Source organism: Aquila chrysaetos, chromosome 23, assembly GCF_900496995.4.
Source record: "Aquila chrysaetos chrysaetos chromosome 23, bAquChr1.4, whole genome shotgun sequence".
NCBI classification, from domain to species: domain Eukaryota; kingdom Metazoa; phylum Chordata; class Aves; order Accipitriformes; family Accipitridae; genus Aquila; species Aquila chrysaetos.
The window spans coordinates 12,553,053-12,569,919 of NC_044026.1; the positions used below are offsets into that span (position 1 = coordinate 12,553,053).

The following is a 16,867-nucleotide window of genomic DNA, read 5'->3' on the forward strand; positions in this document are numbered from 1 at the left end:
GACCTGCCAGGAACCCCCCCCTCGTGGCTCTGTGGCCTTTGGTGTACGCGCCGTAGGCCAGGCGGCGCAGAAGCAGGGCAGGACGATGGGAATGGGATGCAGGAGCGTCGCTGGCATGCTCGGCCCCGAGCAGCATCGCCGGTGCAGGTTTCCACTCACCCCAGGGCCCTGTAGCGCCAGAGGGGCCCGTACAGGTCACGTCACGCACAGGCCAGGACCGGGCTCCCTGGCAAGGAAGGAGGTGCCCCAAGACCAGAGACGCGGACACCCTCGCCTCGGGTCACCCGTGCGGGTGGCTGGCGGGACGTAGGCTGCTCGTACGGCGTCAGCTGCTTCTGGTGCGACGGAAGGAGTTGTCGCCTCGGATCGCTCGTGGGGACAGAGACCGGTGCGTCTTCACTGAAGGTGCTCGCTGGATTCCGCTTCTGGGCGCAACCATGTCAAAAGTAGAGAAACACTGAAGAAAGTCGAGGAACCATGTAAGATGGGGCTGAAAGAAACCTTGAGATATCATCCCCCCGAGAAGGACGAGAGCAACTTTATCAAGAGGGAGAAGGAAAGATTAAAACTTCAATACATAGAAACTGGATAAACGAAGGATAATCAAGTTTGAGAGGAAGAAGGTAAGATAACGCTATATAGGTATTCCAGGCATAAACACCCTAGAGGAAAATTTCTTATTAATGCTGAGCATGGGGATTTAAGAAAGGGCAATGGAAAGAAAATATGAGAGAGAAATGCTAGGCTCTTAAATAAGGAGATTTCTGACACAGTGAAATGTCTAAAGGGTATGAGATAATATCCCAAGTGAATGTGTTACAGGGCGCATTATGCGACTTTTTGAAAAAGCTCAGCTTTTTTGTGCAGGAGGAATGGTCAGCTCTTCAGGGATACCCACCATGCTGCCTTTGTCTCTAGTGTTTTAGTTCCTCATCTGCAATACGCAGATGGCCGTGTTTCCTTTCTTTTCCTTTTGGTGTGACCGCCTCACACTGCGAGATTTCCACTGAATGTTTTTTGTCTTTTGAAGTAATTACGTCTTCGCTGGAGCCGTGATGCTACCGGGGTACAAGTACCAAGTTCATAAAATGCAGCTTGGACTCCAAACAGCAACTTTGCTCAGTAGTTTATCCTCCCCATTTCAAAGGAGGGCTAGATTCTGGAGGCAGGCGGTTAGGTGCTTATGTCAGCACGTCTTTGAGACGTCAAAAGCATCATATTTTTTCTAATCTTCTTGCTGGACATTAATATTTCCTTTGTAGGAAGGTGTAATTCCACGTAGACTAGTTGTTGAGCTGATTCTCACACTCGAGCATTCGTGCGTTGCCATCCGCCTTCCTTGGCTTGTCAGCTCTCGAGAAAGTGGTACCAAACCTCGCAGTGTCAGACACAGCAGTAGCAATGGCATGACGCTGTACCGAGTGATGGCTGATACCTCCGTAGTTGTCAGCGTGAGAAGCAAAATAGTGCACCATCATTTCTGAGCCCAAAATGTGAATGATTGTGTAACATGTGCAATCTGTTCTGAACAGGTTTTGAATTCTGCATATTTAATTTGCATGTACTTATGCACAAGGGCATCCCTGAGTAATTAAAAATATATAGCCTCTCCATGTTTGATGTTCTGTCACTGGTGGAGTCTGAGCCAACACAGAAATCACAAGTTAAAAAGCAAATATATTGCCAAAGCTGTCCTTAGTTGAGAAAGCTGATTTAAACAAGGAAGTAAACATAAAAACCATCTTAGTTTTCAGATGTCTTATTAGTAAGCAGTGGGGAAGAAGGAAATCGATCTTTGCCAAGTGAAGAGAGATAACAGTGACAGAAAAATCATTTTAATTTCCACCTTGTAAGCTGATATTAAATTAAACAGGAATACTAATACGTGTAGCTTTTAGTTTTCTCTTTCTCGATTCCCTTTGAAAATGTGCTGCAGTAAATACACATTTGCAAGGAAGAACACACACAAAAGATGGGTGAAAAGACCCACCGTGACGAGCTAATGCAGGCAGCTTTAAATGCCCAAATTAAATCCCATGCTAACGTACCAAATGCCTATGCGACATAGGTGGCACAAGGAGACCGGGCTGTTTCTTGTTAAGTTCGCAGGCAACCTTAGCCAATATGAAGTTATCACCGCTCCCCGTCGGCTCTCCAGTCCTCCTGCCAGGGTGTTTTATTCAGACCAGCTAGAACCTATTGGAAAGGCAGCGTTGGCTTTATATTCCCAGGCTTGGCCAGTTTCTGCCACCACAGATTCCACTAATGGGGACAAATCCTGCCAACTCACAGCACATCCCTGGTCTGGGAGGGGATCCGAAGCCATCGAATCCCAGGGAGTGGGCTGCGGTGTTTGAGAAGGGACCAACCAGTGGTCTGTGGTGGTGGATAATGCTTGTGCCAACAGAGTTGGCTGCTTGGAGAAGTCATAACTATTAATCCTCTCTCGCCGTAAACCTGAGACCGGCAGCAATGCAAACCCAACATATTTCCTTCTTGCACTGAAGACAGGGGCAGATCGGGCAGAATACTGATGAGTTCAGGTTGAAATAAATAACATTTTTTAATTCCTTTACCAATGAAAACATAAAGGCTTGTCATTTACCCTGGTGTTAGCTGGAGGCGATTCCGGTCCAGAGAGTCACACACTGATCATTTCTAAATATGATCTTTCATCGAATGTCCAGTTTTCAATGGTTTCACGGGAATTTTAGATGTAAAAAAATATAAGGAGATATATTCTGGTTTATTAGAATGATTTTGAGACTCACAGAACAATTCCTTGGAGACTGAGTGTCAGAACCATGTCTAAGATGCGCAGTGAACGTACATGGCCAACTGTTCCTGGAATGTGTCTGCACTAAAGTGGGCCACGCGTTAGAAATACTAAAGGCAATTTTCAACAACCGAGGTTGAATATGGCAATTTGTCTGGCATTGCTGCACAGTGCTCAATGCCTATTAATTTAGCCCAACTATCAGTCTATTGTCTTAAAAATGGATATATTCGGTATTTTTTGCTGTAGCATTTTTATCACCGACTTAAACAAAACCAGAATTTTACCTCATTACAAGAAAGTACAATGAAATTAGTGAAAATTGGAGTCTAATCTAATAAAAGAGTACTTGACTATGAACAGAGCCATAGGAAAATATGTTGTTTAAGGGACTGATGATGTGTTTCAGAGCCTTCCACCTCTATAGCATTTTTCAAATAATTTCCAAGCCAGAAGTGACCACGAGTTGATGGAACAACTGCCTGGCAGCTGACTCTGTAGCTTTAGTGATTTTCTGAGTAGATGTATGTCTATATCATAAAAACACTGATGCAAGTGGCACTAATTAGATTGGACAAATCCATAGATTGCATGTCAGGCCTCAAATACTGCTTTTTTAGGCCAAAATGTGCTGCTGCCGATACAGTATCTGTTCTGTGAATTAGAAGAGAGTTATCAGTCATCTCATGTTTCACGATGATGGGCACAGCGTAAAAGCCTGGGCAGACATGAGCATGCGGCATGAAGAGTAATCAAACAAACAAAACAGATCTCCCTCTCAAAAGAGGGAGCCAGAAAACAAGCTCTGAGTTATCAGTGATCAGAGTTAATTAATGGACCTCCCTCTGATCAGCTATTTGGATGATCCAAAGTCATGAGAAAACTCAAAATATGAGAGTTCATAATCCATCTGCGTTACTCAGAAGATGCAGCTTAATGTAAGGGGGTGCAAAACTTCACAGTTTGGAGAGATTCACAGCAAGTAGAGGTGTCGAGGAATGGTCATTTATGGGGAGAAAAAAAAAGCTTATTGGCCACAATAAAGAACAGATTAAGTGAGTCCTTGGCACAACACAGCTTTGAAAAAAAGATGTTCTTTATAGAATACTCGAGAGTAGAAATGCAGGAAGGAGACAGGAGTTACATATTGTCATGCTGCATCACGTCAGTAATACCCTCCTGGGGTTCTGGAGTTCCACTTACCAGGTTAGAGTGTTTGGGAAAAGAAAGGCAAGAAAAAGCAACTAAAATGACTCAAGGCTGTAAGAATGGATCTTTATCAAATCAAAGCCTGAAATTGGGACACAAAATCAGGTAGCTCTACTTTCCCAGACTCTCGTGAAGCTGCAGACACAAGCCCTCCTGCCTTTCCATGGGAGATGACAAAAGAGGATGGCCAATTCTTTTTGCCTTTGGGCTGACTCAGAGGCCCCCCAGGCATCTTGCAGGGCATCTGGCTTATGGCACAGGCAATTACATTTGGGGCAGCGCTCGTGCTGTTCCCTCACACACTTACTGCCAGGGCTGCCCTTGTGCTGCTCCTGATCCAAACCCGACACCCCATCCCCGAAAAAGAGGCAAGATGGTTCGTGTGGTGGTGCAGGAACTAGCGTGGCCTGGCCAGAGGGACTGTGTTCGCTCTTTTCCCCAGGCTGAATTTCATCCTGGACCTAGCTAAGGCTGTGGTTGATGCCAGCGGGATTTATTCTTGATGTCATTGTCAGCCAGGGCGGCTCGTGCCATTACCAACAGACCACAAAAGCAAGTTATATGGCCCTGTGGTTATGCAGTGGGGTTGAGAGTTGGGAAAGTTCAGTCCCACTCCTACCTGTAGCACTGATGCGTTATCCAAGTTTGGGCAATTTACTTAATTCTACTGTGCAGGAGGAGTAGAAAGTGGGTACGATTGCATTGCTGTAGAGTTGTGAATGTAACTTTGCTAAATACTGCATGTTCTTGAATATCAGCCCTTTTCAGATATCGGCCACCTGTTATTGGAGCTGAGAGAGGAGGAACATGTGGTTTGACAGATATGCTTCCCTGACGAGAAAAGTCAAGCTGTTTAGTGAATGAAGGTACTCCTCAAATTGCCACTTGCGCAAACCCCAGCTGCACTTTTGTTCTTCAATTTTATCCAGAGCAATTTGAAAACATGGAATAAACTCAGCAAGCAAGTTAAGGAAAAGGAGGGGCAAAGGAGGTATCTCTGACCTAATTGTCCGACAGCGCTTTTGTTACTTGTCTTTTGGATCAGAGGACAGAGAAGAGCTTATGTTAGACACATGTCCATCCAAAGAGGTAGTTAATATGGCTCAGCTATGTTTCCATCAGATTTCAAAAGCGAATTATTTTCATGTCTTCTCCTTCCTACCTGGTACAATGGTGGAGAAGTCTACAAATAAAGATTTCTCTGTTTGACTCTTTTCAGGTATGCTAACCATTCGTCCTTTAGTGCAGGAAGAGAGAACTAAGTCAATAAATTAGACCTCATGCTTCCCTTCCCTTCCCTTCCCAACTCATCCTACACGGGCATTCTACCAATACTTGGGTTATGGATTTTTTATTTGCACTGAAGTATAAACTGTCCCTTTATACCACACATTTGGAATGAAATATCTCTACTGGGAACCAAAAGCAGAGGTGAGCTATTAGCAAAACATGCAGGAATTGCCCAACATCACACTGAGGAGTTCAGTGGAAGAGCTAGGGGGAAGCTTTCTGTTCTTGTGTGCACCTGTAGAGAGCCACTTCTGAGGTAAAGATTTGGATATTGGACATCAAAACAGAATCCATTCAACTTAAAATCATTTTCTCTAGCCAGTAGCCACACAACAGGACTTCAGGACTAATAGCTGCACTTGCCTGTACCACTAGATAAACAGTTTTGCTGTGATGGAGATTGGCTCCAACAATCAAGCTGTCATTTAAAGAGCAGAAAGATGTCCTGAAAAAAAAACGGTAGCTCATGTGCAATGTGAAAGAGATCGATATGACCAACAGAAGGCTCTATTGAGGGTCTATTTAAAAGATGAAGAGATGTATTCTGCAGGGGGTGAACTAGTTTTGTCTTCCATCTATCTCTTGCTAATAGTAAAGAGAGGTTAGACGTGGTCATTGTTAAACGCTGTTACCCTTTAATTGCATTCGTATTGTCTTCTATAGATTTCTTCGTTTTGCAAGAGCCGCATGTTTATGTTTGACTTGCTCCTCTGTTTCTGTGCAAGAAAAAGTCAAACTGGCCAGCTAGGAGAAATGAATCCCAAGCTCACTCAAGGAGCAGATAAGTACCTCTGGTTTTGCTGGGTGCTGGTGATACAGCATACTTTCTGCTCTGTGTAGCAGAGTGGTGTTGGTGTTCCCTCATCAGGGCCCCCCGTTGTTTTGAGCATTTTGCTAACAGATAGCAAAAGGCAGTCTGTGTTTGAAGTATAGTCGGAGGAGAGCTGAAACGTGTGTGCAACAAATAAGACATTGGGGAAAGTAGGTCAGGGCTGGTCATGAGAGAACCACTTGTTTAAACAAATGTGCAGGATTACTAGGTTTTGAACAAATCAGTCCTGAGTGAAGCATGTAACTCGGCTGGGAAGCTTTGTTTTATCATGGCATCTCAGGGTCCTCGCAAAGCACCTACGTTTAATAGCGGATGCGCAGCCATTGTCAGGATGAGGTCTTAATGAAGCTTAATAGGAGGAGACTGTTACTAAATAGGAGACTGAATTTATTCAGAGCAAATAAAAGTTTGGTTTTAAGAAGTATAATTAATTCAGCTAATTGAATTTATTCCCACATAATTACTAGCAGGAATTTCTAACATCCTATAACCTGTTGTGAGACTGAGAGAAAATATTTTTTTGATGATATATAGAAGCCCTTCAGTCTCAAGTTTGACCCAAGTATAGCACTCAGAATGCCTGATCTGTCTTTAAGGATTTTGTTATTATTCCTCTTCATTGCTATAGGCTGCACTGTGCTGCAGTAGGGGTGTGTTTTCTGAAATAGATATTCAAAAAAGAAACCATATTGGGATACACAGTACAAGCACTGAGCACTTTTCCAAAAGGATAGACAAAGAAGTCAAGAGAAGTGTATTTATGTTCTCTTCAAAGCACCACGTCCGCATCAGGTGAATGAAAGAAAAAGAGTGGTGCAGCAGGATCAGTAACAGATCGGGATTTTGGCTGTGTGAATGCTATTATTTTTCTTATCAAGATCACACTGTTTTCCTCCTGAGCCCTGAGCATCTGCACTGGCTGTCTTCTCAGGCTCTCCCCTTCCAAGAGTCGGCTCAGCTCTGGGCGCGTGGGTCAGATGCAAGCTGAGGAGATACAGCCAGAAGGTTCGTGTGCCTGCAGCCTCCTGAGAAGCAGCATTCTGCCATTCCTCTCCAGCTTTTTGTGAAACAAGCACATTTTGCTGCACACCAGAGCTTGTCACCCACATTTTGACAAAGCTAGTCACAATAGCTTGACACTTTTAATTGAACTTTATGGAAATCTCAGTAGTTAAGATTGATTTTCTGTCTTTTAACCACACTGTACTTTAGTGAAATACTGCATCGTGGATAAGAGAATGTTCTCGCCTGTTCAGATGCAGCAACAGTGGGAAGCTGGAGGAGAATTAGGGGGGCACGTAGTGGATAGCTGAGAATTTTCTGCTGGATAAATTTCCAATGAAAACCACTCATCTCCTAAAAACAAGTTCTTGATGGAGAAATTTCACTTTTGGAGAGAGCTTTTTGTTTTACACTAGGGAAATTGGTGTGATGCTTCTGTGATGCCTAGCTAGGTGAGTCTTACCAGCTGTGTTCTCTGCCTACAGGACTTTATCAGAAGCTCACCGTGTGGCACCGAGTGCTTCAGCTCTCCTCTGTCTTGACCCTTCTCCTGCTTCCTTCTCTCGGGTATCTAGGCAAACGGGGTAAGACTGCCATAACCTTCATTCTCTCCTGAAGCTTAAATCAGACCTATGCTCATCTCTTTGTGTAATGTCACCTTGACATTATACAATGTCAAGGTGACACACATCAGTGTCAATGGGCAAAGCTAGGATGCAGCAGAATCATGTTCAGTTTCCTACTCTGCCGCAGGCTCCCTGGATAGCACAAAAGCAGTCACTTAGCCTGAAGGTGTGAAATAGGGATAATAACAACTCCCTCCATTAGAGTTAAGGGTCTCAGGATAAGTACAGTAGAGGCTATGAGTAGCCATATATGACAGAGAATGGAGCATATCAATACCATAGATATATATTATCATCTGAAAGAGGAACAGATTCACAGACAAGCACTTGAAAACTGTGTACACATGCTGTAGTCATTAAAGCCACCCTGAAAGCAGGTGGGGGGAAGTTAAAAATAAGATGTGCTCCTGAAGCTCTGGCGTTTTATGCCCTCTGCATCTGAAACAGGTTGTGGAAGCTACAGCTGCAGCCACCGGAACCAGTGCATGTTGCCCACTATGACCAGAACAATCCCAGTCCATGGTGTCAGTGTCAAGAAGGAAAGGTCAGATTCTGACCTGTGACACCTTTCTTGTATCAGCAGCGGGTTTGGGATGGTTCCTGTGGGAAAAATTAAAAGCTTAAAAGATCATCCTGATCACAAAACATTCCTCTGGAGAAAGGTGCAGAGCAGAAGAATATGGAAGTGAGGGAGAAACCTTCAGTGTTGGGGAGAGACACTCTTCTTAACATTGCAGCAGTCCATACTAGTAGGAGAAGTTTAATTTTTACATTGGTGAAGCAAATCTAGAGTAGTGTGTAAAATTAAAGCCTGTCAAATAATGAGGCCAACTGATTTCAACACGGAAACGAAGTTGCTAGTTCTCATGTCTCACAGGCACTGCATATTCACTTTAGCACAAGGTGCTACATAGTGTTTACTTTGGGCACAGAAGAATACAGGTGTTAAAATGTCTGAAAACGGAACAGACCTTCAGACTGTTCAAGTGTCTGCAAAAGGTTTTGTTGCAAAACCTGGACCTAGACAGATGATACTCAAGCACGAAATAAAAACCACCTTGACCATCGTACCTCAATGGTCATGAAATTATCATATTTTTGTAGCAAGGATAAATCTAGGAGATAGGCTAAACTTCACTGAAATGGTCAATTACAAAAGTGTCATGTTTGCCTTTATAAAAGATAAAACTAGCAGGGTTTAATCACAGTTGAATTGATTAAATTAAATCAATCATTTTTCTTAAATAAGGTGTAGAGTCTAACAGGAAGCAGTTCAGACTCTTGCCTTCCATATATATCTGGACAATCTCTACTAATTTCTGTTAAATCTGATAATTGTTTATATAACAGTTTTCCTTTTTCCCATTTTGCCAACCACAGCCATTTATTTGGCAAAAATATTAACATTGCTGAGTTACTGCACATAATGAACAATTGGTATAAGAGCCAAATAGCCTTGAAAATATGTACCCATCATTCTGTCCTTTGCTTGTACAGTACTTTACACAGAGTTATCTTCATCCTTCCCCCTTGTGTAGGAATTCAGAGAGCTACCCCAAAACTTCTTGAGAATGTATATGTTAAGCACGAAATCAAAACAAGACTAGAAGCTAGAACTGGAAAGTGACAGAAAATCAGGTAACAAACATTTTGCCATTTCCATTGGTATTATGTCTTTGTGTGTGCGTGGCCAATTTTTCAGCTGAATCCTGGCGCCATTAATGTCAGTGGACTCTTATCATTAATGGAAGCGAGGTCAAGCACTTGCTGGAATTTTATGATTTTTACGTATCGCTCTTAAATGCTTTATGTGCTCTGCTTCTCTATTTCCATAACTATTTCTCTGTCGGTCTGGTTATTTTTGTTGACCCCAGTGATGTGGCATTCAGCTGCCTCCAAAGTTTGCAGCTTGATCTCAGTAATGTGTTAAGCTAATGAAAACCTACTTGTACAGGTAGGTTGCTGAGTAATAGTAGTTCTGAAAGCATGTAATAAGCTTTCTAGTTGGATACAAATGAATTCTATCAAGAGGGGAGAGCTCTCGGCAGGGAAAAATACCTGCATAGTACAGTACTAATAATTCCTAAGGGTGCCTGCTGGGTTTTTTTTTTCACTCATTTCTTCTTGTCTGAGAGCTCCACCTAATGGGACTAAAAGGAAGGTATCCACCTTTCAGATTTTCCATTAAAGTCTCTTTTCATTCCTGTGCTGGGGTTTGTGTGTCTTCAGGAGGGAGGGCGTGGGAAGAGGATCCTTTGACTTTCGGAGTAAAGGGCAATTAGCGAACAGGAATTCTGTATTACGTTGTTTTATGAACATGCTGTGATTTCTATAAAGGCAAATTTAATATAGATAAATTAAACATCTCCCAGTTTTTGCACTCAATTTGCTTAGCTGCAAGATCTATTATCTTGCACAGACAGGGCTTCTTACCTGTGCATACCACTACTGCATATCACTGCAGCACTTTTCACGGGTACAAAATACAGCTTGCAAGATCAGGGTCCAAATCTGCAGAGAGAATAAATTAGACTGTAGGACTACTCTTATTCACACAGACTAATGGGAGAACGGTATTATCACTGCTCTGAGGACATTGGTGACAAAGCATTCCCAAAGATGAAATTTCCACAGTCAGTATTGCCACCTGCAAGCATTCAGAAATAATGAATGTGTCCCTTCCCCCCTGCCCCACCAAAGTGATGTGTAATCATAAAAATCATGAGCCTGCCTTTTATATTAAATTGATTCCAGACTTTCAATTTTTTATTTTTGCCAAAATAATGTTTTCAAGCTTTTGTTTGCAACAAGGAGGGGTAGAATTTTCCCCTTTTTGCAGTGAAAGCTGAGATCCTCACAGTAACCAAGATCCTTTACTATCCAAGACCTGAGGAACATGATGTAGAACACCATTAAACTTGCAACCTATAACAAACAAGGCAATTGTGTGTAATATTTTTAATATCATACTCACATTACTGATGCAGTATTATTTTGCCTCAGCACAGAGAGTTAAATCAAATGGAAGATGTAACAGGGCCAGCAAGAAGAGCAAAGCAACATGAATCCTTGAAAATGCAACGAGGATGCTGTTTTGGGGAGAATATACCCTTTCTGATACCTGGCAGACTAAGAACAATTTACTCTTCAAAGTGTAAATATAAGCCAAAAGAGGATGCTAGGCTAGAAAGAGGGCTGTGGGCACTGACAAGTATCTAAGGAAATAGGGAAAAAATGCTATCCGCAGGCAGGCAGTTTCTCCCAGTGTAGAGAGAGCAGCTGAGTCAGATGCTCTGTATTCAAGGTTGAAATGAATGGCTGGAGGTCAGGTAAAGGAAATATATCTACACACTTCTGTTGTTTTAAATACCATATAGGTATTCCAGGACTCATACAGTAGTAGTATTACTGTATTGATATTTTTACAAATACTGTATTAGAAGCCCTGGTAGACTGCCTCAATTCAACAAGAAAACAAGCATTCTAATAAAATCCCTGCACAGCTCGGTAGAAAAGGTAAGGAGGCTAGGGAAAATTCCAACTTCCACATGAAATGACTCAATTCTGGGGATCTATGAGAGGGAACAGAAAGCAGAAAATGGTAGGCTTACATACTTGCCCTAAATAACATATCTTGCTGCCACTCCTGGAGTCAGAATAACTGGTTGGAGGGACCATTGGGGTGATCCAGTAGGGTGTTTCTTACATCCCTGTTAATTCTTGTGGTTTGTACCTGTGGATAAGTGGATAAATAAGGCTTTGATGTGAAGGTGTTCCTTATGTGTCTCCATAAATTTGTACTGTTCCGGGAAACTCAGAAGTGACACACATGGCCATGCTTGCACTTTTAATGTGGTGAAGAAAAAACTTGAGGGTGGGAGTCTCCCAGAGCACCACTGCTCGTGATTGCTTCTTCCCTCGGGCTGGGAACAGCTACTTGGCTCAGCCTTCCCAGACTGAAAAGCTGGGAGGAAGCAAAAGGCTACAAGGACTATGAGCTTTCTGCTTGGCAAGGAGGTGTAGCTGATCCCTAGGAACGAGTAAGCAGACACCTACTTCCAGCAACAGACACATTCTGAACAATCTTGCACCTCCTGTGCAGCAGAACCAAACAAGCTAGAAGGGGATTTGCCTTCAGTTTATCTGATAGGAGTCCTGGTGATTCTGATCCCACAAATACTGCTCTTGTTCCAGGTCTGTAACTTCTATCACCCAGGTATCTTAGTATTCAGCCAATAAGCATTATTGAGTGCTGAGACAGTGGCTTGAGTGATATATATCACAAACATTAATATAAAGCTGATTATAAATGTTACATCTTAAATGAGATCTGTATTTTAAAAGTTTAAACAAGTAAACATTTTTGAATAAAGATAAATCTTCAATCTTGTAATTTAAGTATAGCACATTGCATCTGAAAGGGATGGTTACTGGCCTAAACAGATTGACAGTGTTTCCTGAGGAAATTGATTGTTAAACTGCGAAGTAATTACATCAAGTCTATGTAACATCTCATGTTCCAGTTGTAGTACATCCTGATTTATCAAGTGGACACTTAAGAGAGATACTACAAATGCTAGTAATTCATTCAACAGTATTTACTAGATTAAATGAAAACTGAAACACGCTATGGGAAATAAAATGGTTTTTTAAAATAAAACTTTGATTGGATTAATTCAGCTACAACACATCTTGGACTATGCTTTTCTCATTTCTGGATTACTTTATTTCTTATATAAAGCAACGACGACTGGGCTTCACCTCATTAACTTTAGGTTTCTGTAGTATTTTGACCACATCTGAAGCACATCTGAACTCCCTTTGCAATTAATGGAGGGAAATAGGTACTCTCTGGCATACCGTTCATTTCAGAGAGCAATTTTAGCATGAGATGAGTCACTTGGTAGAAGTATCTGTTTCAGTAAATGATAAATGGAGTCTAGACAGCTAGTTGAGATGTGTACGTCCACACTTGGTCTGATGAAGCACGCTCCTGAAGCCTACGCTAGACTGCCAGGTACACTTGGAAGAACACCGTGACTGTTTCAGGTGGCTGACTTCCAGTTGGGTATAACTGAAAAGCCAAGGGGTAGAGCAGTCTCTGCTTGGGGGGGAAAAGGCCACGAGAAGTCTGGAGAGAAGCGATGGTGAGTAAAGTTTGCTGAGATTTACTTCTCAGTTGTCCTACCTCCCAACCTCATGAATCCTACAGTCAGTGGCCCCTGGTCCGTGAGGGACCATGGTCAGGCTGATCCCTTTGCCCTGGCCCACAAGATCCCCAAGACCCAGTGGGGTTCTCGTCCTGATTCCCCTGGGGGGTTTCCCCTCAAGTGGAAGGTGGAGAGCAGTTTTTGTGGGAAAGGCAGTGTGGTTGACTGCAGTAAGCTCCTGATTCAGTGCTCCAGCTGGAGTCCCATAGGGCATACGTTAGAAGCGGCAGATGATGCAGAACTCACTTCGTGCGATTCCTGTCAGAGCTCATACTTCAACATAGCTGATTTGCGCTGTGTTGTACTCCTTGCTTTTCATGCATTTTGCTGCTTCCCTCCTCTTCCCTGCCCCAGCTCCTCCTTCCCTTAGTGTTTGTTTTTCTCCACTGTACTGTACCGCTGCCTGGTCTATGCATCATTGATGTGGTAGCAGAGTCTTTCGGGGTGGTGCTGCAAGAGAGAGCGAGCAACTGAAAAATGGGAATCAGCAGCAATTCAAAGGCACAGTTTTTCATGGATCTCAAAGAAAACATGGGTTTAGGTGCACTGATTGTTTTACCTCCTTTTGTTCTACCAAGGATCTAAAACCAGTAAACGCTGTAATCGTTACTTAAGAAAGAGGAAATTAATACAAGTGTGAAGTCAACTGAGTTCTAAAGATTAGACTCGTTCTTTCATCTTCGCATAAATTGTTCATCCACTGTTGACCGACATGAAAGCTCGTTTAGCTGTAGTGCTGCCCCTAAAGCTTCGTCTGTGCTAGTAAGTTCAATATGCAGAGGATTATTCCCTGGCAGAGGCCGGCTGGCACCGAACGCCTGCGCGCACTGAGCCTGCGGACGCTGACAGCAGGGTGGTTACATGCACCCAGCGTATTTGGACCAAACTAACTGTGGCCAGTGCTGACCCCTGAACCATGCCTGGAAATTCTGTGGGCACCTGGTCGGGCTAAAACCGTGCCCTGAAACATTTTAAAAATTTACCCACCTAAGCAATGCCTTGAAACATTCCTGAGGTGTGTTTGATGTGAACAGCCCAGACGTGGCCTCAATGTCCAGCCCAGTGTGACTGTCACCTGAGTGCCCTACTGCAGGGTCAGGCAGTAAAGGGCAGTATGCAATCATGGAGAAAATAAAACTGCGTAGAAACTATGCTGAATCCTGAAAGCAATTGTTATTGTGACATTCTTAATCTTGGTATTCAGGTCATGAATTAGCATGAGTTCAAGATTTATGAAGGTTGAACCTTTATAAACAAGTGACACTTACAACTGAAGAATAAATTGTGAACATATCTTTTGTATTGATCAATTTTATAAAATTACCCAATCTTATAATAATATTTGTAAGCATTTGGGAATGTCTGCAACAAACTATGGACAACTGGTAAATTGTTCTGCCAGTTATTTACGGAAAAGGAGGATATTTGGAATTGTGTTTCTGCTCAGATGAATACTATATATTTTTTGCATAAACTTAGAATTGCAAGAATTTTGTGATTAAACTGATTAAAAGTAACATTACTGCAACACACTTATGTTAATTAATTTCTTATTCTTTCTAAGCCAATAGCTTTGTAGGCTGATCTTTTTAATTATTTGGGGACTATCAACTATACTGAAGACAAAAATTGTCTGCTGTGAGAACTATTTCCCTGGCTAAAGTCCAGAGACAATATTGTAAGTTTGAAATATGCAGAAGACTTGGTGAGATCTATGCAGCACCCCTCTTTAATTGCACATTGTGAACATCTCTAGGGAGAGCTCTAAGGGCTTTTGTACGTGATTGCAGGGGGAAGATGGTCTCACTATCTCATGAGGACTGAAGAGGTGTTTTCGGAGCTGTATGCTGTCTCTAACTGCCAAATCGGACTTATAATGTATTTCAGAAGGTCACCTATGAGCTTTGCTTAGCATGTATGAAAGAGTTCAAAGTAGGAAAACGCAAACAAATCACAGGCAAAAATTAAATCATTTCGGATAAAAGCGAGGATTCTCCTGCTTCCTGCCAAATTAAAAGTTGAATAGAATATTGCTGCCTGATCAAACGAAACATCTTTCATTTAGCACAAAAGGTTGCATTAGTTTCTGGGACATTTCTGGGGAAGACAAAGGGAGTTTTATTAAAAATATAAGTAAAATGCAAAATCAGCAATTTAACGTGCTATATTGCATGCATATTGACATTAACTGGAACACTGAGGTCATTGAATGAATCAGGTGATTTGTCCTTGTGGGGATTATTAAAATGCATAAGGTCTAACGTTCTGCCCATGCCGCAGTGCAGGTTACTTCGAAGTTTCTTAAATTTCCGGCCCACTCCCATGTATTTCTTTACTAGAAGCAAATCTGTTCTTTGATGCAAACCTCCATGATTCCTGACATCAATGGTTCTTTTCCTGGTGGTGTAGCACGTCATGAAACACCACCAAAGATCTCATTTTACTCGCATTACTTTCAGAAGCGTGTCTCCCACTGACTACTGATAGCAAGATGAGGTGTTGCTACAGAATACAAAATTCTTTCTTGAAAGCAAGATCTGCGCTGACTTCAATGGAAAATTTTCCTGCTAATGGAGCATAGGATTGACCCCAATAAGATGATTGCAAGAGTGTGTTTTTCACCTTGATTAAAATAGAAATGATGGAATAGCTTTCCTTAGCTCTTCCTTTGTAAATTATTTCCTATACTGCAATGATATTTACTTTGGGAGCATAATTTAGTAAGCCAGAAATTGTGAAATGTAAATATTAGAGCCTAACAGTCTGATTTACTTTGAATGTATGACAGCAATTGCCTAAGCTCTTCCAACCTCCTAGACGCATCAGGAGCGCTCTTGATTAGACTTAGTCTTTAAAATAAAAGAAACAAGTCAGTCTAGTTTTGTAGGGATATAATTTTAATGGCTAGATTATTATTAGCTATTATTCATGCTGTCATTTGTATTATCCTTAGCTTGGGGATAAGATCATAGGTTCGTACTCTGTAGTTGTGTTTGATAGTTACTTGCTAATGTTACTGTTATAATTATTAATAGATCAGTAACAGATGCTGCACTGTGCAGCAGCTGTATGGTGTTCTTAGGAGAGGCTTCTGAACAGAGAGACATGATGCAAATATTTCTCGTTCCTGCCTGAACATTAAAGAGAACAGCAGAACTGGGGGTAAAAAAAAGGCTGAGAACGGATAGGCCCTGGACGGTATACATTCCTCTACTATAGAAGCCTGCAAGGTGAGAACTTCTTAGGGAAACTAGTGGGATTTCACTAGTGGCTTTAATGGGTTTAGAGAACGGCCAACGGCAGACACCGCTGGAAGACGCAGGCCGGGGAGCCCAGGCAGCCTGCGGCCACGTCTCTCCCTCAGCAGGACACTCACCCACTCGGCTCCCGAGTCCGTTCTCCAAACCCATCAGGCGCGGCTCTCGGCGGCGGTCTCCCTCCCGCTCCACGGCTCAGCGCGCCTGCCGGAGGTCGATCTCTCCACTGCCCATCAGTCGTACCCCGCGTCTCGAGGCGCAGAGTCAAGGGAGCCCAGCTCCCCGCTTCGGGCCCTGCCCCGGGCGGCGCGTTCGTTCCCCGGCGCGTTCCCAGCTCCTTTCCCTCGCGGGGGACAGACGCGGCAGCGGCAGCGAGAGCAGCCCCTGCAGCGGTGACTCCCCGCTGGGAGAGGAGAGTCCCTCAGGCTGCAGCAGCTTCCCCGCACGGAGCGGCCGCTCCGTATGTTGGCGGCAGTTCTGTTCTGCAGAAGACTTTGGTCTTAACCAAACGATTTTTGCAATCTAGGCGCTAGGTGGAAACAGAAGATGGCTGTGGCTTGGACGCAGTGGATGGTAACCGTCAACACAGAGGACAGCTCGTGTTTCTGGGACTGTATTTCAGGGTCACAGGTTTTCGGCTTCAGCCCAGCTGGGCCTTCTAGTTT

The 16,867-nt window shown here is 43.0% G+C and overlaps 2 long non-coding RNA genes across 3 annotated transcripts in view; one reads left to right on the forward strand and one right to left on the reverse strand.

The window, feature by feature from the left end:
• The window catches only part of LOC115334669, a 22,238-nt gene continuing 5,371 nt past the window's right edge, over window positions 1-16,867 (forward strand). The window contains exons 1-6 of one of the 2 annotated variants that reach the window (XR_003921208.1): window positions 1-623; window positions 4,744-4,851; window positions 5,939-7,112; window positions 7,595-7,693; window positions 9,274-9,373; window positions 10,739-12,421. This is a non-coding gene — a long non-coding RNA (uncharacterized LOC115334669). Of the gene's footprint in view, window positions 624-4,743; window positions 4,852-5,938; window positions 7,113-7,594; window positions 7,694-9,273; window positions 9,374-10,738; window positions 12,422-16,867 lie in introns of those variants that run through there. The other variant, XR_003921207.1, reaches the window with a different exon arrangement.
• On the reverse strand, window positions 1,756-16,470 carry LOC121232570. Its single transcript, XR_005931232.1, has 3 exons — window positions 16,322-16,470; window positions 10,169-10,246; window positions 1,756-2,196 (listed from the first exon to the last, which is right to left on the reverse strand). It is a non-coding gene; the product is annotated as an uncharacterized LOC121232570 (long non-coding RNA).